Here is a 21,377-nt window from a genome sequence, read left to right on the forward strand (position 1 = left end):
AATTTCTGCACGAAAGTTGCTTCATTGTGGAAGTAGAAATACTTTAATTGCAAGTGATTCAAGCAGCTCGCCTGACAAAGTGGAGATAAGTCCGAACCGAAAGGAAACGAAATGAATCTAAGCTAATTGAATGAAATTATTCTGACATTCAGTAGCCTCCATCCAGTCAGGACATTTTCGTTATACAATAACGTAGGAGACGACTAATGGCTTATAAACTGATTTTTTTATCGGTTTTTCTTGTCGATGTGAAGTGAGTAGATAATAAAAAACATCATTTCTCGCTTATGTCACATATTCTCATTTTTTGCTGATATTTTTTGCGGTTTACTATTAAAATTGCGTGATTGTATCTGCTCACAAGAAGATGTTGAAATTTGAATCGATTTCTTTTGAACATGTACGATGTGTGGTAAATACGCATTGTTGTGATAGTGGATATTTCAATAGTCAAAATCTTGATTAAAATAATATGTAGGAGATAGTGAATAATATGAGAAAGACATTACTACGAATAATGGTCAGGATTTGACAGATTTTTGATATCATTACTCCTACTGTTTCAAAATATTTCTACGTTTCGATTCGAGAAAAAATAATATATTTTAGATAATTCGAGGTCAACACTTCAATTAATAACGAACAATGTGTAATTTTCCCTGTTTTACAAGCATGATGGCTTCTCCTAACAAAGACGACAATTTTGTACACACAAGTTCACTACTATTGTTTCATGATTCAATTGGAAAGCTTATAACCTTAACTGGAGAGGTTTTCATCTCTTCGGGCCAAAACAATTGTCTGGTCCTATTATCCGGGGTTGGGAATCGAAGCCAGGCGGGCTGCGTGAAAGACATCGACTTACTCATCACACCATACTCGTCCCCCAGTTCACTACTAGTTCACTACTTTTTGAACAGAGTCTTTTCGCACAACTAGCAATTTCATTGAACCGATTTGCACTCTGACAAGTGTGGAACACAAAACCACTACTGTCTAAATATTCTAAATAAAAATTAACAGTGATTTTGAGAACAGTTGTGTAGTCATACGTCAACAGTCCGACCAACACCGTAGGATTGTCCCTTGTATTGTTTGTTATTTAGCTACGTTTCTGAGGTACTGGAGTTGCTTGAGCCAGTGTAGGGGAAATATGACTGTCCTTGATATTAGATGATTTCTTGGTCCGTTTCTCGCCAAATGTACAGGTTTTTGACTGAATTGACATACCAGCCAGCATGTTATGGAAGCACCCAAAGGTTGGACATTTGTTAGTCAGTGGTTTAGAGTCCCTACCTAGAAAGATTCGTAGTGTCCATAGGTTCATAAAACATGCCATGAAATGTACCTGTACGCGTACGAGTCGGTTGCGAAGTCTGTAAAAACAAAATGTGGTACCCTGACTTTGCTTTTGACATGTAGCCAGCTAATGGTCGTAAGTGACAAGCGATTTACACAGAATTCTTGTGTCCTGACCGAAAGTCACATAAAATGGTGAAGATGCGTAACAAACGTATGCCGGAAGAAAAAATCTTTCACATTTCCTTTTCGATAGACCGAATTTCTCCGTACTGCGTTATGGTGTCTTGGATATACAAATTGTTGGCGGTTGAAGGCAGATCATGTACACGCACATCTATAGTATAATTTGTCTTATATACTGCTATCTATGTTGGACTTAATATTTTCCATTTAGTTTTTACGGTTGCTGTCTTTAGTAAATTCAATGGCTTTGCACTCGTAAAATGGAATTGAAAGTATATTAAATTATATGTTTTATAGAGCACATTCTTAAGCTAAGTTTCAATTTCTTGTACCCAAAATCGAAAGGTTGAAGTCATCAACGACGGTTTTTTTGTATTAGCGACGGTTCATTTGTTCATTTTGAACTCGTTTTTTTTTCTAACGTACTGTGTTGTTTTTTTATATCTCCTATAAAAGCAAACTCGGCAATCAACTGCCATTGATTTCGTTTACAAATCCGACATCCGGATCTGCAATTATTATTGTAAATTAGTGAAAAAAATACTAACCATCATATGTGCGACGTCGACGGCACAATCTTCTAAACTGGTCTCTAAAAACTATCCCAATTCGTTGATGGAATTAGTTGATAGCCAAACAAGAGTACTTATTTTTTTCTTCAAAAATCAAGGAACAATTTTTGAAGTCCCAAAGTAATACATATCGTTACACCGTATTTTGGAAATAGTTTCTTTTGGTAAATAAGTATTTTTACGTGGATACATCATACATTAATATGTAGGGCCGTTTCGAATCTTATTGGGCGAGGAAGAGAAATAGCTATCATTCAAACTATAAAAAGTCTAAAATTTAATAAAATTGAATCGCAAACAAGTTGTTGGTCTTGAAGAAAAAAATTCTGGGAAACAATCCATGTCACTTCTAATGTTCCACAAGGTTACCATTCAGGTCCTTCTCTCTTTATCTTGTATATTAATGATATTTCCTTCATACTCAAACATAAAAAAGAATTGCTTTAAAAGAAAATAAATTCAATTTAACGTTTTATGTAAAAGTACTTATTTATACAGACGACACGAAGCTTTATTTAGAAATGAAAAACGCCTTTGAAGCAAAAATATTCCAGAAGATTTCGGAAATTAGTGGAGGAAAACTTTTCATATTTTTTTTTGGGAATATTTTAATGGTTCTAAAATGAATCGATTTGTGGAATTTATCCGATGTTTACGACTGTTGAGTACTGTCTGCTATCATTTATTTATCAACACCAAAACCTAAGTGTTGAAGCAGGATTCAGGAACTAGAACTGAATTCAAGAACTAAATTTGGGACTGGCTCGAAATTCAGTGGCAAAATTTTGGTTCGAAATCCAGATCAAAAACTCAGTTCATGAATTTAGTTCTCGAATTCTGGAACTGACTTTATTTTCAGAATCTAGATTCCAAATTAAATTCTGAAACTAAATTCTGAACTTGAATTCTGAACCTGAATTAAGGAACTGAATTCAGTTCCAAAGTATAGTTCCAAGTTCCGTATTTAGTTCAAGCATGCAGGTACTGAATTCTGAATTTGGTAAATGAATTCTTAATCTGAGCTTAGGAATTTGATTCTGAAACTGAGTTCAGGAATTTAATTCTGAAAAAATATCCAGGAAATTATATCTGGTTCAGAAGTCAGTTTAAACAATTAGGTTCGGAATCCTTATCTAGAGAAAGACAAGCAAGCATTAATAAATTTTGTTTCTTTTTTCAAAAAAAATGAGAAAACGTAATATTTGAATTATTTGTGGTTATATCACACTGTGGAAAATTTAATCACAAATTGTCCATCATATTCCTGATGACATGAAGAAGGAATTATGTTTTTGCGTTTAATGCAACTCAAGATATTCAGGTCGTCAAATGGTGAGATAACTAAGTCTGTTATATATTGTATCGTCCAATAACCAGATTGACAACTTGTCATCAGTAAAATTAGTAACAATTCAAATTTTTATGCGGGGGCGGGAAACAACAAAAAAAAATTATGCACCTAGTCGATACTTAAGAATTTTTGGTTATTTTTTGGAAGTCTTTCAGAATAATCATGTAATGCAAACAATTATTCTATCAGTCGAATGATGCATGGTTGCAATCAAAACTTTCATATAGCGATATACCCTTAGTACGCCTGTCCGACTACGTCTCTGGCATTATCCACCCGCATTTTTTCATGGATTGTCGGCATCGAGTGATCGTTTCGTGTTGAAGACGCACAATCATTTCCATTTCCATCATGTCATCTAGTTTTGACTCTCAGGCTATGCAATTACTGCAAATAACGAGTGACCAATACCATTCGTATGGTAGCAGATTTCTCAAATTGTCAGAACACATTTTTTTCTAATTTTAATCCAGAAAGGTTTCATAGTCTTATAAGCTGCTATTGAACTTCATTTTGATTCCACTTGCGGTTCTGGAACTGCAACAAAACATGAAGGCAAAGTATTCTAAATGATTTTAACGCTTAGTTCCATTACACCCGTAGGTGGATTCAAATAGGGGAATATTCAGGGCCCAGATTGAACTTATAGTGCAAATTAGCATTTCAAACTTCAACTTGTGAGCAAACGTTAAAATTTTCTCTTTTTTATCGTACGACCCAAAGACGAGGGATGAAAACGACGAGCGTATTCGACTGCATTTTTGTCTCTCAAGCTTCAAGTTTTCAATTATCCAAGTAGTGTTTGAGAAATATACGGAGTTCGAAACCAAATACAACATTGTGTAGTGTACAACAGAACGATCTCGAAATGAGTTAACCAAACGAGCTACCGCCACTACGAAAGAATGCAGTTATTGTTGACTTCAGACAGTGCAAAATTCGACCTTTGATACGAGAACTTGAAGGATTGTTTAAGTAGTAAATGCATCTTGACATTAAACGCGTGCATTTACTTCAATGCAATAAGACAAATAATGTTGTTTACATCCAGTTTTATAAAGAGTTGGATGCAAATCAATTCGCGAAAAACAACAACAATATGCACTATGTGGTGCACGAAAACATCAAGTACAACATACCCGTATGTATGGAAGATAGTGCTATAGAAGTGCGTGTGCATGATCTTCCCTCAAGTGTCATATTCGCAAAACTATGTCCCAATACGGAGAGATTCTCTCTATCGAAAAAGAAAAGTGGAAGAACTTTTTTCCCGGTATTCTTAATGGCGTACGTTTGTTACACATGCGCTTGAAGAGGCCTATACCTTCTTATGTGACTTTCGGTCAGTATAAAGAATCCAGAGCAAATCACTTGTTACCTATGACAATCAGATGGCCACATGTCAATATTGATAAAAAACTGTTTACTACACGGGCAAAATTCCGATTCTAGAAATGAGGAAAACAAGTCATGATTTGGGGAAAAGAGTATATTTTCATGTTATGATAATACACCATGATTAAAAGTTCTCGGATCATGATCCATTTGGACTGATTTCGCTGAAATTTAAGCGTAACGCATTTGACGTTGATGGGTATAACTTCAGGCGTGTTTCTGCTACGATGGTAATCTTTGTAACATAAATTCAGGCGTTATGTTTTAAAATATGGAAATTTTAAATATGAATTAAATGGAATGGTGTGATGAACGAATTTTTTTTAACTAATGCCTTAAATGATATACGTTTGAAGAGCCAAACAGTGAAAAGCGCGACAAATTTCTTCTAATCAGAATCATTAACAATTAAAATATTATGTTTTTGAAAAACGACGACGCCTAAAATAACGTGTTCACTTGCGTTCATTGCTTCAGTTTTGATTTTTTGTTTCAGAATTTAATCACTTAAACGAACTGCATGACAAAACACGAGTAAATTAACCTTCTTAAAAACAAATTCTATGTCGAATTCATGCAAATACCGAATAATTTTGCTGTTTTTCTTCGAAACATCATTTGCAAAATCGTCGTATTTAAAATATTTAGCTGAATCAATACAGCTTGTGTTGTTACATCTATGAAACAAATTTTTCAAAGTGGTTGAAATTTTTTTTTTCTTATTTTCGTTAGATGGTTTAAAATGATATCCGGGTAGAAAATTGGAGTTATGAGCTTTGACAGAAATACATTCCTCAAGTAACGCATTTTCGGACCATGATTAATTTTCATGGGAGAAGACTTTTTCCTCATGGTTTCATGAGAAACAATTTTATTGGCTTCATGATTTCATAATCATGACATGAGTAACGGATTTCTTTCCGTGTACGGTAAGCCATGTGATAAACTGGACAACAAGACAACTATACCAAAGGACGACGGTACTTCCTGCACACCAACCCCAAGCAACCCCAATACACAAAGTACACCTGCTGTTAACAACTTACCCAACGCTTGTGAAATAAGTAACGATTGTTCCGCCAATAACGGTGATGCCGAACCAATGGACGGGAGCGTAAATAGCGAACCACTACTCCCCGTTCATTCGCTAGATAACAGTGAAAGCGCCTCTCCTTGAAGGAAAAAAATTATAACAAGATCCAGTAAAAATATTTTTTATTGTAAAACGGACGTTAAGTTTAAGTGCAAAACAGACGAATTAAAAAAACTTTATAAAAAACTGAATGTACGAACCAGTTTTCAATGAAATAACTTCTGCAATGCTAGAAGAGGACTTTTGGAAACTTTTGCATATTCTTGAAGCCGATTCGAATTCCTTTCGATCAGAAAAATCTACTGAAATATTATTTGTTTATGGAATTGGGTTGCCAAACTGATTATTGAAAGTGATACCTTAGTTTAGCCTAACAGTGCTTCCTGGCATAGAAATATCTCGTTGAGGTCGTCTCATTTTCATGAAATACTGGAAAATTTAGTGGAAGAATGGAAAATAATAACAAAATAGTTTAAGTACAGATCTTATTCCATGGACACATCGCTTAGAGCTTAGAGGGACAGCCATGGAATAGTCTGATGAGTCGTTGTCTTTCCGTAAAGTAGGAGGAACGTTAGATGGAAGCAACCGACAAAGGTGATTATCAAGCTTTTGAGTTGTTCAGTTTAACTTGGAATGGTATTTCATTTTCCAATGCCAAAAATAACATAATGATATCAGCGTGCAATCCAGCAAGAAAAGTTTCATTTTCCAGTTGAGTGCAATGTACCCAAAATACACAGTCGAAAATGTTTGGACTATCACTTTGCCAGATAGCTAGGCAAAGTAAAAACTAGCGACGAAAGTAACATCTAAGAACTTTTCATCAAACTAACAAAGACAGAGTTATTTTGGGAAAAAGTTGGATGACAGGAAAGATTCGTTAAAAGTTTCAGCTTCCATAGAAAGCAACTCGTCTTTAGTGACTGAAAATCGATATTGAGTTTTTCATAGGGCTTCAAACGAAGGAATTCATCAGCAAATGCAATTTGAAATGGGTTTTATTGAAAACCCTAAATTCGTGCACAATTCCCAAATAAGAAGTAACCATCATAAATTCACTCGAACAAAATTCCCAACATGAAACATATTCCCACCACGAACATCATCTGGTTCTGCTAAATTTTCACTTGTCCTGTTAAGTGCTTCGGACGGTGACATCATCGCCACCAGATGCCAGCTCGTCCTCACATCGCACATCCCGCCGGTCGGTAGAAAACTAGCTGCCTGGAGCTAGCTTCGACTGAACAGCGATCGATACTCTGTGTCACAAGGTAAAACACGGTAGGCAGTTCCTGATTGCACTTCCCACACCATCATCACCACAACCACGACGACGACGATGTAGCCGTAAAGAACTCATTTCGTCGTCGCGAGGTTATTCGTAACAACATTCGGGTAGGACTCTTGGTCGTAAAAATCTAACTGCGCAACAATAGTAACTGTGTGCATTGAACGATGGCTACCGGTGGACCGTCGCCGACACCGCGAGCAGGCTGGACGTGGGCAACGTAGGAAGCCAGGATGAGATAATCGATAGAGCGCGCTATTAACAATTCATAACTCACAAACCGCAGCTTGGCAGGATTCCGTTTGAGTGCGACGGTCTAAGTACTGGTTACATTGTATGGGTTGGTTGGAAGGGCCGTGTACGTACTATAGACGGCTAGATGAAATTTGTGGTTGGCAGTAACAAGATTAGACTAATGATTGTCGATGACAAATTATCAGGACTTGAGCTGCAAGCCGTGGTCAATTGTACTGCAATTTGCATAAATATCATAGTAATAACAGTACTCCTCGGATGTTTGCACATAATTGCAACCGGGCTTATTTTCTTTCTGTTTATTCTTCAAACTTCAGACCGAGTGATTCATGTCAAAGACCTCACCCCCACCGGTTCGTGTAATCGATTAAGATTTCCACTCCAATCTCTAGATCCGATGAAATTTGTTTTACATTGCATCGTAACTATCCGAACGAATATTATGATGAGCAACGAAAACATGAGCTCAAAAAAAAATGATAAAACGGAACCAAACAGAAGCGCACGGATGATGTTTATGTCCGTTGCTTATGTATTTTTATTTTCCTACATTTCTCCCGATGATTACAGTGGTGTAGGCATTCCATATTTATTCGGTGCGCTTATCGTAAGCGGACCAGTGCGTGACGAAGTTATTTACGCTCGTAAATTGCCGCCTGTAAACTGCATTGATGGCCGGCATCAGTTGAACCATGTGATGGTAAGATCTTGTTAGCACCACACCGGAAATATGCACATATTGATAGCCCATTTTAGCTGGAGAGATGGAGAGCAAGCAAGTGTTTATGTGCGGAACAGGCCTGTCAAATACGAAATTGTGTAATACAAACACGCTACAGACCGGTCTTCAATTGAGCAAGCGAGCCGAGTTGTTTTCAAAGTCTTTGATTACTACCAAGGACCGTTTCGTCGTGCCTTTGCACGCTTCAAACAAGGCAATCAATACGAACCCTCCTTTATTCCTTCCGTTGAACCTTCCGACCCGAGTAAATTATTTCCACTGGTTACTTCATCCAGCGCCAATAGAACCGATTCATGTCAACCAAAGCAAATGACAGGAAAATTATGTAGGTACAACTTTCAGTTTCAGTACCATTCACTGACGGAAGCAGTTTAGTTGTATTAAAGTGCCTCAGCAGAAATGGCCAGGACATCCCCGTCAGGCACATCCACCGACCCACTCTTTTCTGACATGCTTTCTTTTGCTTTGGTTGCTGCAAAAAAAAAAATTGTAATATTCAACAGCACAATATGGAACCGACATGGTTACGGTGACAACACTGTAACTGGAAAGTGGGCTTTGTGCAGTCACAAACAGGTCGCCTCTTGCTGAATGCTTTTCCCTGCGCTTGAAGGCTTATCATTCATGTAGGTATTGAATTCGTCAGCAACGAGGACATGGAGTGTTTCTAACTGATAAATTGATCTGGGATCTGAGGCACTTGGTTTGTGTGAGCGGGAAAGTGAATTCAAAATCTCAAAATATTCTCTAAGATTTTATTGGAAATTGAAGATCGATTTTCTTGAATAGTTTTATTTGTTTAAAATTTTGCATAAGCATTCTCCTTGAGCAGAAAATACTATTTTCATCATCAGTTAACAATTTAGACATTTGAAAAGAGCCTAAATTGTTCCTTGAAATTTACAAAAACAAGTCTCAAAAATGCTTGATCCGACTGATTTTACTTATTTTACTTGCATTTTCAAAATTTTAAACAACACGAAAGTGTAACGAAATTAACCCAGATTTGTTTTCTCAATAACTTTGTCCCTGTTTGAATATTTTCTCTAAATCTTCCACAAACCGAATGGAAAAAGATGTAAGATTGTTATTAATACCACATTGTTTAAATAGTGAAAAAATAGGTCCAAGCAAGAAACATAAAAACTAACCAAATCTATAAATAGACCTTATTGCACGTTTGCTAGCTTCAGTCTATGAAAATCCATGAACGGAGACACATCGGGTGCACAGGCTGCCATCTACGTCAAGACAGGAACTACACCCGGCATTATTCAACTGCTTCAATCAATGGCGAATATGAGGTTCCGTTCATCCAGCCTAAACGCAGAAAAAACATGTGAACATATCTGCTGTTGGGCATTCGAAGTGTGAGTTTCGCTTCAAACAAAAGTGATTGCATCATCCAGCTTCCGGTCGTTTGCATTGGAGGAAAAGAAAACGAAAAGTGGACAACGATGGGGAACATTATACAAAATCAGCCGTTCTAATGGCTCCAATGTTGTCTAAAGAACTATTAATATGACTTTCATTGCAAATCAAAGGTAAAAATCATCAGTTTAGTGCAATTCTAAAATAATTTGATAGATTTTGCGCATTTCGCTGTGCGAAATTCGCACCAAACGAATGCAAACAAAGCCAGCATACGGCATATCAATATCGCAGAAAATACCACCTTCTGAAAGTCTGAAATGAATCCCGCGATTACATCATTCAGCTACTGATCGTTCACGTGTGATTAACAGAATGAATATATTTAATCGGCCCCAAAAATGGAAAAAGACAATCCAAAATGAAGTAGTCAACCTTAAAATTCTATTCGTTGTTATTTTTGTAGTCGTTAGAACCGCTCTTTTCATATATTATGTTCATTGTGCGAAATTCATCAAAGTATGAACACAACGCAAAGAATATATATACAAACTAGCTGACCCGTCGAACTTCGTCTCGCTTGAAATTATTTTTTAAATTTTACTTTCCTGACAGCTGAATTGTCAAACGGTAATGCTTATTTCCATTATTTCACTGATTATTTAGTCCAAAATAAACGAATTACGACGAATTCGTATCCAACACATTAACTTCGGCCCGAAAATGAAATTTCATAAAAAATTATTGTTAAAAGATTTTGTTACGGAAAAATTAAGTGAATGCACCGATCGCCATCTTATCCTTTGAGTCAGTGCATTGAAAGAGATTGTAGATCTCTTTTATGGGGCAATTTACCTTTTCAGAAAAAAAACAGCCATTTTTGCAAAACGCAAAAGTAGTTTTCTTAGCTGTCTTTGAGCAGAAATTCAAAACAGAAATATCAATTTGTTTGGCACATTTTTTCTGAATAAACTGATGTTTTCTTCGATTCATCAAGCAATAGTGGAGAAAATTGGCATTGAGTTTTTCAACAATGGCTGTTTCCCGGAGATTGTTTGTAGAACCTTAAACTAATTGTTTCGACATATGAAATGAGCGGTGGAGCAGAGATGACCAAGATGAATACTTGAAATTGATTCCGCAAATTTCCAAAAGCGACTTGTTGTTTGTCATTGTAAGGCTTAATTGTAGACTGAAGACCTTACAAAATTTAATGGTAAATAATACTGGATTATCGGAAGGAATAAACCTGTTTTGAGCGGTTGTCCATTAGCTGCTTCACCGCTAGTCTGATGATAATACTTAATATTGTTTCATGAATGTTCGTAGCATGAAAATCACAGGATCAATTTCTGATTAACAATTTAGCGATGAAATAAGAAATGATTGAACATTCGAAAGCTCAAATTATCATTTTATTAAATTAAATTAATTTTTTAAATAATTGTATCAATAGTCGTCTCATTAGTTGAGTCACCTCATCATTTTAATTAGTACTCGATTTACAATTAACGAATGGCGTTGAGTTCGGTCTTGAGAGTCAATATCAGGAAGAATTATATGTAAGAATGTGCAATTTTTCTGTTCTAGCGGAGTGGATATGAGGAGTGATTATACCAGTATTCTTCTTATCGTTCAAGCCAATGAATAAAACGTTTCTCCTCCACATTTACATTTGGTAATTGGTCAAGTAATGCAATGTTCTGAAAATGGAATGATTTGGCTTAAGCAGCTTACAAATGTAATGAATAGCATCCTAAGCAGTCCGCTTTTAAGTAATCCATCCTTGAAAATGTACCTGAAGCGACTGAACGAACTGTAGCATGCTAAATGAGAAAAAAAATCTCTATATTATACCTCATTTTATTATATATTCACGTTGAGGTTCTGCTTATTCTTGTGCAGAGTGAATTTCGAAAAGGCGTCCCATAGTAAATTAATACGTATTCGCGTCTAAAATAAAGAAAAATCAATTCGAAAACTGTATTTTTATATTTTATTTGAAATTAGATTTTTATATTTTATTTGAAATTAGATTGAATTATGTACAACGTTTCCCTACAGTGCACACTTTTTCCGCATAGCCCCTTCTGAACATTGGATTCGCTCACAAAAATCCAATTAGAATACCGACAGTGAGCGCCAGCACGGGAGCAAATTCCGTACATGTTTCTGTTTGTAAGTTTTGACAATATCTTCATTCCGACATTGGGTTTGCAAAGTTTTCCCAACTCGTAAAGGTTGCCACCGATGAGCCGCTATAGAAGGCAGCTGTCGGTCACAGTGTTGTAACAACAAAGATCGCATTTTTGGGGGTTCGAGAAGCAACTGACATTACGCACGCTGACATTATTAGTGACATAAAACACAGATACATCATTCATGAAATGTTGTCACCGTCAGTCCCAAATGCAAAAGGTAAGATATTCTTACGAACACAGTCTATTTGCGCTGCAGCTGACTTCAGTATAAATATCAACCATTTCATAAAAAAAAGTTTCAACCTTATAATTGTTTCTCTGCACGAAAACCAGACAAAACAGACAAATAAAATAAACCAAATCATAACTTTAATCATAATCTCCGGTAGCAGAAGCGCCACTTTTGCGTAGCAATGCCATTTAATAGTCACGTTTCAGCTGTGTTGTGTCGTTAGGAGACCGCTTTGGGCAACTCTGACGGCTGACAAGTTGGTTCGTTGGTTGGTAGGTCGGTCGGTGGCGAACTTTAGAGGAAACAGAGGAAACAAAGTGACACATTTTAACTCTACACCATCCATCAGACCAGTTCGTGAGATGATGTCATAAACTGCTCCGGGGTTGTGAAAGGCAGGCGGCATAAATTGATTCGGAAAAGAACAAAGTAACAAAAATAAATAGAAACGTTTTGTTTGTAAACATCGCTCCATCCCGACGACTCCGTCTGTCATTCTCATCTCCTACATTCCCGGTAGCTGTCGGTCGGTCGGTCGGTCGGTGGGCCTCCCTTTATTTTTTTGCGAATCGAATTTTTTTTTCGAACGGGTTCACTTATTTAGAATGAGTTTTTCATTTGTGTTAGAATGCTGCTTTCGAGGCTATAATCACTCAACGAATGTGTCACAAATTCGTACGGATTGCCAATTGAAATTCTACTTTCTACATGTGAGCGGTTTTCGATTAAAAGTCGATACTGAAAGCTGCCAATGCTACTGGCGTCATAAAGTCCTCACTCTTTTATCTAAGTAGTTGATGATGGAAATGTCGATTCCGTCAGATCAATTGCGGGTTAGATGAGCATAGTATTATTATAGAGAACAAAAGTGAATAATAACTTTCTCGCTATTTCTGAACTCCGTCATCACCTACAACAACTACAAAAACCAAAACAGCAAGCGCGCATACGAATTGATAACAAGGAGCTTCAACATTTTTGTTAAGGTTTCGTAATTCACCGGAGACTTGTCGAGCTTCGTTTTGGGGCCAATATCAACTGCATCCGACAGCAGTTGCGGATGTTGGTTTCGCAAGTGGATGATAACCTTCTGGGCAGATTGCACGCATTTGCGGTCGCCTTATCTCGTATTGCTACTGAAAGTTGCTTGGTTCATGATTGTTGCGTAGACGTTCTAAGTATTGGTTCTGATTGACAATAAATCTGGTTGCTTTGTTATGAAACTTTGCTAAAGAATTTGATCAATTGAAATGGAGCCGGGATAATCCTGAACGAACAAAAAATATTTCCTAGTAAGAATTCCAGTTGGAAAAATTGTTCAGCAAAATAAAAAAAAAATTTTACCTATCTGTTTCTTCCTTTCTCTTTAAAAACGATGTAGAATTCACTTTATCTTTACGTTTCTTCTAACACTCTTCAGGGCAGAGCAGTTCAAATTGAACTGATTACTGCAAAATGTCTGTGTGTGTATATGTGTATGAATGAATGTATGTGCATTTTTCAAATCCGATCAATTTTCTTGAAGATGACTAGACCAAATTCAACAACCTTAGCCTTGTTTGAAAGTTATTACTGAGTCATTTAACGAGTTCTAAGATCAAATAGCTGGCACTTCCTTTTACGAAGATGTATTGATATAAGTGACGTAACCGACAGACCGTGACTCAAGTTTCCTATAGGAATAAATAAACACAAAGCATAGATTAGGCTCGGAAATTGAAAGTCGTACGATGTGATGCTTGCTGGGAATTTGAACTTTATAATCATGAACGATGAAACGTATGTGATATTCGGTTTCAAATTCTGGTCGGGGCTACAATATTATACAGAGCGAGAGGGGCAAGTAATAAACAACTCCAACACTTCGATTCTAGCAAAAAAAAGAGGTAAAAAAGTTACGCCCGAGCAAGGTATTTGTGGCTGCGGTAAGATTATGCATCGTTTCTTCGACAAAGAGCGAAATATACATCAAGCGCTTCTCAAACATTTCGATACCTTTTTTGTAGAACGAAATGAAAGGTCTTATGGTCCTACCGAAAATTACTGCATGTTTTCGGATGCAACAAACATTTAAATCGTTATTTAGAGTGCGATGGCAAAATTGTATAAAATCTTCAATATTTGAATAAAAACTAGCAGAGTTTGTACGTTATGTTAGTTTTTGGTCGTACGAACAGACTTCGATTATACCGGTCTCGGGTTCTGGTGACGGAAGTGCATATAATAGTGAACCCACTTTGTTTTCTTAAGGATGGCCTACGCGAGCAAAGCACTGTTTCATTCTGTATGTCATGCACAAACAATCTCTTGGTTTCTTTCAAAAATCGAAAAGAAAAATTTTGAAGAGAATACCCCAATACATGAGAAAGGTACCAGTACACCACTAGGTGGATTAAAACAGGTTTTTTTTATATTATTTATATTACATCGGCTTTACATTCTTTTATTCTTTCTGTCGCACATATCATAAAATAGCTAAAATTTTTATCAACAGCAGCACCGTCTTTTACCAAGATCACACACTTGTAGTAGACATTCGTAACCGTTTCGTTTTCTTTATAGCGTGTACGAAATAGAACAAAGCATCGTTTGTTTTGTGTTTTCTTTTTCCACCGTACCCCCACGTACCGGTGTTGTTCATAATGTCACTCTATATGACGATTTGAAAACTTTGATACTCATCGCCCTGTAACTGCGGAACCGGAAGTCGGATCCGGATATAATTTCACAGTAGCTTTAAAGATAATATGAGCTTTAATTCAAATCAAGATTCAAGCATCGCAGATAAATCGAATTCAATTCTATTTTTGGAGTTTTTCTTCACCACTTTCGATGCTTCCGGAACAGGAAAAGGAAAGTGTTTATGCCCACAAACTAACAAGATCTTAAAGAATTTAAAAAATACCAATAAAATTGGTAATTTTCCACTTATCACGCTTTAGTTCCGGAATCGGAAATGAAAGGTCTTATAGTTTCTTAAAAAATGTTCTAAATTTTTTAGGAAACTATAAGACCTTTCATTTGAATCGTAGTTTGGGAAAATCGGTTGAGCCGTTTCAGAGAAAATTGAGTGCATATTTTTGTTACATACAAACACTTATATACACACAGACATTTACTCAGTTCGTCGAGCTGAGTCGAATGATATATGACTTTCGACCCTCCGGGCCTCGGTTTTCAAAGTCGGTTTTCAAAGTGATTGCATAGCCTTTCTATATGAGAAAGGCAAAAATGGATTGGATATCGAAACAAGTTATGCGGCATGCAAATAAGACTGCAATGTTGGTATCGAATCTCATTACGCAATTTTGTAGCTAAATTCAGGTTGAAGCGTTTCCTCTATAAAAAATCATCCTGTTCTAATTCACTGAAATGTGAACGAGAAACTTTCTTTGTGCTCAAATCACGGAAACTGCAGTGACAACCAAACCTAATTATTTTTTGTTCCATTTAAAAAAAAAAACGTTGCTGATGTCATCAAGGAAACTTCACAGGCGCCACCAGCCGTATGCACCAGACAGTGCCGGTCCCGATTGCCAGTAGTTTGGTTCTGGTCGATGATTCGATGGTACACGGCAGCGTGGCCGAAATGGCATGAAAAGAAGAGGATTTTTTAACGCGGTATCCATATGGTAAATGATATATAGAAAACATTTATTACTAACTACGAGACAATTCACATTTTTTTTTAAACTCTTCACAAAAAGGCTGATTCGATGGGCATACAAGAACCGTTAGCATTTGCCAAAAACAAAACTTTCGCCGTAGGACTAAACTAATCACATTCTTTCCAACATTCAACGAGAAAAGCGCTGATGGGCTATTCCCAATTGGGGTCTAAATGATTTGACCTACTTTGAAAAATCTCTACGAAAAATTCCCATTCCGTTCTCATCAAACCACATTCCAACAAGTTCAAGACGAAGTACCACCACCAGTCCAATTAGTTTTTCCCCGCGCGATTCTCCCATCCATTTATTGCACACTTGGAGTTTATTTGTTTTTAAACAGTTTTCGCTTCGCACATGTGAACCCGCATTTTTCCCTCCTTGCCAACAACCGATGGTGCAGAATGTGTGTAGAGAACCGTAATGCCATTCCGGCACCGGGTGCTTGTTTCTTTCACGCAATCGTTTGCCCTAGGCTAGACCGTGTTGCTCCACTCACATCCAATTCAAGGCCGATTGTTCAATGTCTTCGGTAAGTATTTCGCCGGGGAAGGGGACACTGATTACGAAGCTGTTTGCCGGTGGCACTGAAGTTTGTTAGCTCTTTTGTAGGTTTCGGTTATCCGATGGATAATGGCACTGTTGTTGTTTGTACTTGGAAATAGCGATTAGGGGTTAGAAAACTGCCCGAAGCCAGTGTATTCTCGAGTTGACACAGCATAAGAGCGCATACACAAGAAAATATGAGCATCTGGCATTCGACGCTTTTTTCCCTTGAGTGTTTTTGCTTTAATTAAACGCTTCTGATGGATAAGCAGAATTAGTTGTTTGAGAGTTCGATCCGTCTGAGAGATTGGAACTTTCTTTCCAGCTCTAGAGTGAAAGCAAGCAGACTAATATTCTGACCCTTCCCAGAAGTTTTAGCAACCCAGAAACGAAACAAGCTCATTTAACATTCATGAATAGTTTATCCCGTCCAAGAACTCCAGTAGATTCTCACGGCAAGAACAAGCAACCGATGGGCCTTGTTTACGGTTTGCGAAGACGACAACAAAAACAACAACAACACCAAGGGGGATGGAAAAAAGGGACGGTCCGAGGAGGATTATCACATCGTAAAATTTATTTCCCCACCGCCTCGATCATCAAGATAACCGACCTTGGAGTTATGCTTCTGGGATCAATGTTTTTCTAGCACCTTCCGAGACTTTCCTTTTCGCCGCAATATCCATGTCGCTTCCCCGTGGGTTGCATTGACCATTTTCGTTTTTGTTTTGCCAGCATGTGATGGTAATAAATTTCTTACCTTTTTCGATTTTTTCACTTTTGTTTTCTATTCGGCAGGTAAAAATTGTCACTTAACTTAAGGCAAAAAACAAAGGATGGCGCCTTGTCCCGAAGGTAAACGGTCAAAGACGTATTTTCCAGAAATCGATCCCAAACACAGCCGAATTGGGCTCATTTTCAATCTTGTATAGTAACTTTTAATTCACACTCTAAAACCGCATTTACACGCTCGTGGGCAAACAAGAATCGGCGGATTAAAAACTTTCCAATGTAAGCTGACGGAATGACGACGTTTGCTGACCGCTGCGCCTCTCACCGGGAACTGTTTTGCCACTTGTGGGCGATCGATTTCGGGTGACGGAAAATGAGTAAACCCGTTCCGCCGTCGGATAAGCAAGCTGCTGCGGTGTGACTAATCTAACCGAATGAATCATGCGAGTGAAGGTGCTTACAGTCGGGGATGGCCGGCTGCAGCCAGTGAAAGTTGATTTTTAACATGTCCGTTTAGCTACAGTAACATTTTGAACGGTCAAACCTATCAATACTGTGAAGATCAAACACCGACGACAGCAGGAGGAAATGAAGCTTAAATGAAATTTGGAAACAGGCTTACTCTGAAATATAAATAAAAATATAGCACATACAATATTTTCGTCATAATAGGTAATTTATTTATTATAACTAGATTAAGGGGCTGTCCATAAACGACGTCACGCTTTTTTGGCAATTTTTGACTCCCCAGCCCCCCTTTGTCACAAATTGTCACAGCAGCAAAGACCCCCCGCCCTCCTATGTCACATGTCACGAATTCGAAATAAATAAAATTCATCTCAATACCTACTCAATATGTATGACAAACCATACAAATATGAGGGAAAAATCGATTGATTTCATGCTGTCATTAGATTAAAAAGTATCCCTAAATCTACAAAACTCCTAGGTACACAGTTACATTATTTCTTTAGCTAAGGAATAATATTTTCTTAGTGGAGCATACAGAGCTGAGAAAATAAAGACAAAAACTTCATCAAATCGAGATCACTGCCGAAGAAGCCCGCTTGTGATCTTTCCCAATAAAGATCACTTCTGATTTGATCTTATCAAGATCAGTTGATCAATGATCTTTTTTTTCAACTAGCAATAATCGCACCTCGGTTGTACCTCATTGGTTACGATATCGCCACTGCGCAAAGCTGATCAGTGATCTTTTAATCACTTCGATCAAAATCGGTACTGATCTTCCGTCACACAAAATCGGTAGTGATTTCTTGATTCATGTAAGTTCAATCATTGGATGATTCGATCAGCTTTGATCTTGGTGGAGGAAAATCACATATGATCAAGATAAGACATGACATGATCTACGTCTGAAATCGTTGATCCCCCGCTGAGGGGTGTGAAAATTAGTAACAACAGCAATCCTACAGGAATGTATAACTAAGGATAACGCGTGTCAATGAGACTCTTTCAAAATCATGGAACATTGTCAATTTTGTATCTTTGGGAAATGCTCTTTTAACACTCCTTATCAACAGAGTTGGGGAAAATACCGGTTTCGTTACGGAACGGTTTGTGTAGTTTCCACATACATTCTCGTTTGATGCATTCCGTGTTCGATTCCGCAACCGTTGTTTCATTCGCAATAAAATGAATACTAGATTAAGATAAATAAATGTTAGATTAAAGTTTCATGAACATAATAAGATTGGATCGTAATCACATTGATATTGTTAATTTAACAGCATTCTCTACGCAATAGCAATGCTCCATGCAAAATTAGTTTAAAAAAATATTTCACACCACATAGTGATTAGAGCGACAAAAGACTTTGTTTTACTTCTAGCTGGTTGATGCTGATGATGATGTTTAAGATGATGCACTATTTTGATTAAATTTAATAAAACGCTTTTTGACATGAATTTAATTTATGGAAGTAACAGGAGCACAGAGTTTTCATCCATTGCCGCATCGATGGTATTGTTGTTGGTTTCATTGCTAGTTGCTGGAGATGAGCCTTGTTGTACATTGTTTGCAGTTGCTGGTTGGTTGGATGGTAAGTTGTTAACTGCAGCTAATGTACTTTGTTCTATAGGGGATACTGATTGTTTCGTTGAAGGGGATGCTTCATTGTTGTTGATGGCTGTCACAGATGTACTGGGGTTGCTTGGAGTAGGTGTGAAGGAAGCACCGTTGTCCTTTGGTGTGGTTGTCTCCTTGTCCAGTTTAGCACATGCCTTACCGTAATGAACAGCTTTTTGGCAATATTGACATGTGGTCATCTGATTGTCGTAGGTAACAAGTGATTTGCACAGGATTCTTGTTTCCTGACCGAAAGTCACATAAAAAGGTTTAGGCCTCTTCAAGCGCATGCGTAACAAACGTACGCCATTTAGAATACCGGGGAAAAAGTTCTTCCACTTTTCTTTTCCGATAGACAGAATCTCTCCGTATTGGGACATAGTTTTGCGAATATAAGAATCGGTGACGCTTGAGGGAAGATCATGCACACGCACTTCTATAGCACTATCTTCCATATATACTGGAATGTTGTACTTAATGTTCTCGTGCTCCACATAGTGCACATTGTTATTGTCTTTTGCGAATTGAATTGCATCCAACTCTTTGTAAAACTGGATGTAAACAACATTATTCGTCTTATTGCATTGAAGTAAATGCACACGTTTAATGTCAAGATGCATTTGCTCCTTAAGCAAACCTTCAAGTTCTCGTATCGAAGGTCGAATTTTGCACTGCATAAAGTCAACAACAATTGTATTCTTTCGTGTTGGCGGTAGCTTTTGTTCGTCTGGTTCACTCATTTCCGAGGTCTATTGTTCACTACACAATACTGTACTTGGTTTCTTCTGTCCCCAACGTAAGCGGTTTTGTTTATCGACTGACTAGGATGAGATGTAAAACCGAACTGATATCTTGTATTGATGTTCCTGTGCTGTCATAGCAATACTTCATATTTTCTTGATATTTCATCGAAGGAATCTTCTTGATAGACTAGACAATATTTATTTAGCATCAAGATTTGTTATTATATCTTATTTCGTTATTGATAAGGCATACAAATTTCATTAAGTAAAATTGATCAAGTGGTTCCTTTTTCAAATGGAATACAATTGAATAAACTGAATCAGATAAGAGAAATACTTATGATATATTATTCCCAATGCTAGAAAATCAAATTACTGAAAAATTCGTCTTCTATAAATGTTTTGCTCTTGCTTTAATGTTACAATGGCAGAATTTTATATTTTCTACCTATTTTCTCATGCAGACTTTGCAATGATTTCTGATATTTTAACTCTTATTTCAAACTAAATTATGTTATTTTCTACCATTGATATGTTTGGTTTAATAATTAGTTTGCATGACATGCTTTATGATTGAACATGTTTTTCTTATCATTATGATTATTGATAATCACAGCATATATGTTATTGTTATTTGCTGGTTTTAGTGATATTACTCCGTCAACATGGCATTGCTGAATGAATTTTAAATACATCAAGAAGCATGAAATTTCGATGCGACCAACCAAACAAACTTTTTGAAGTTTTTTCATTCTTCGTGTGGTTTATATTCCGCATCTGCTTATTACCTATCATTAGATTTCCGAAAGTTACAAAATCCATAATTCCAAGCGATTGGTGCACCCAAACTCATATACATTGACTAAAATTGTCAGTGCCTAACTTAAGTTAAACCGTTTAAAGGCATCTTTTTTTTTACTCATATTAGGCAAATTTATTAATTTCGTTAATTTACTCGCCCCTCCGTTCACTTTTGCTGATCACAACAAAAATGATTTCCTGCATCATTCATTTCCGAATTTACAAAAACAAGCTATTACATCAACAAATACACGTTTTCCTATAGAATGTAAACCTTTATTGTGGAGATTTTTTTCAGGAAATAGGGCAAAGCAGTAATATAATTAATTTCAAAAATGCGCTCATTGAAAATATTGGACGTCACATTCCAACAACCCTCCCCCTTCCCCCTGTCACAAAAGGTCACGTGTTGTGTAAAAACCCCCTTCCCCCTTGTGGCGTGACGTCTTTTATGCACAGCCCCTAAGTACTTACTATACATTTATTTTATATACTTATATTATCGATATATAAACTCTTGGATGTATTGAAATTACAGGAATTAGAACGAATACAATTTTCTCGATGCCAAGCTAAGTTTTCATTTTTTCAAATACGAAAATAAATCGATTTGGCAGATATGATTCTCAGGAGTCAGTAATGTTTACTTAAGGTGACCGTGGACGGAAGCCAAGGAAAATAAATGTAAAAGTATTGGTGAAACAATACTTTTTCATATAGTAATAGTATTTGTGAGTAGAGAGGAATGAAATAATATTTGTGCGCTGAAAGGAATACAGGTGCAAGAACAAAATGTAAACATTGAAACTAA

The 21,377-nt window shown here is 36.9% G+C and overlaps 1 protein-coding gene and 1 pseudogene across 1 annotated transcript in view; both read right to left on the reverse strand.

Moving 5' to 3' along the window:
* Window positions 1-21,377, reverse strand: part of LOC131431283 (centaurin-gamma-1A) — a 378,759-nt gene that overhangs the window by 304,416 nt on the left and 52,966 nt on the right. The gene's annotated exons all lie outside the window — the stretch shown is intronic.
* Window positions 18,006-18,138, reverse strand: LOC131433369 (U4 spliceosomal RNA; annotated as a pseudogene).

The sequence above is a fragment of the Malaya genurostris genome, chromosome 2 (genome assembly GCF_030247185.1).
Source record: "Malaya genurostris strain Urasoe2022 chromosome 2, Malgen_1.1, whole genome shotgun sequence".
NCBI lineage: Eukaryota > Metazoa > Arthropoda > Insecta > Diptera > Culicidae > Malaya > Malaya genurostris.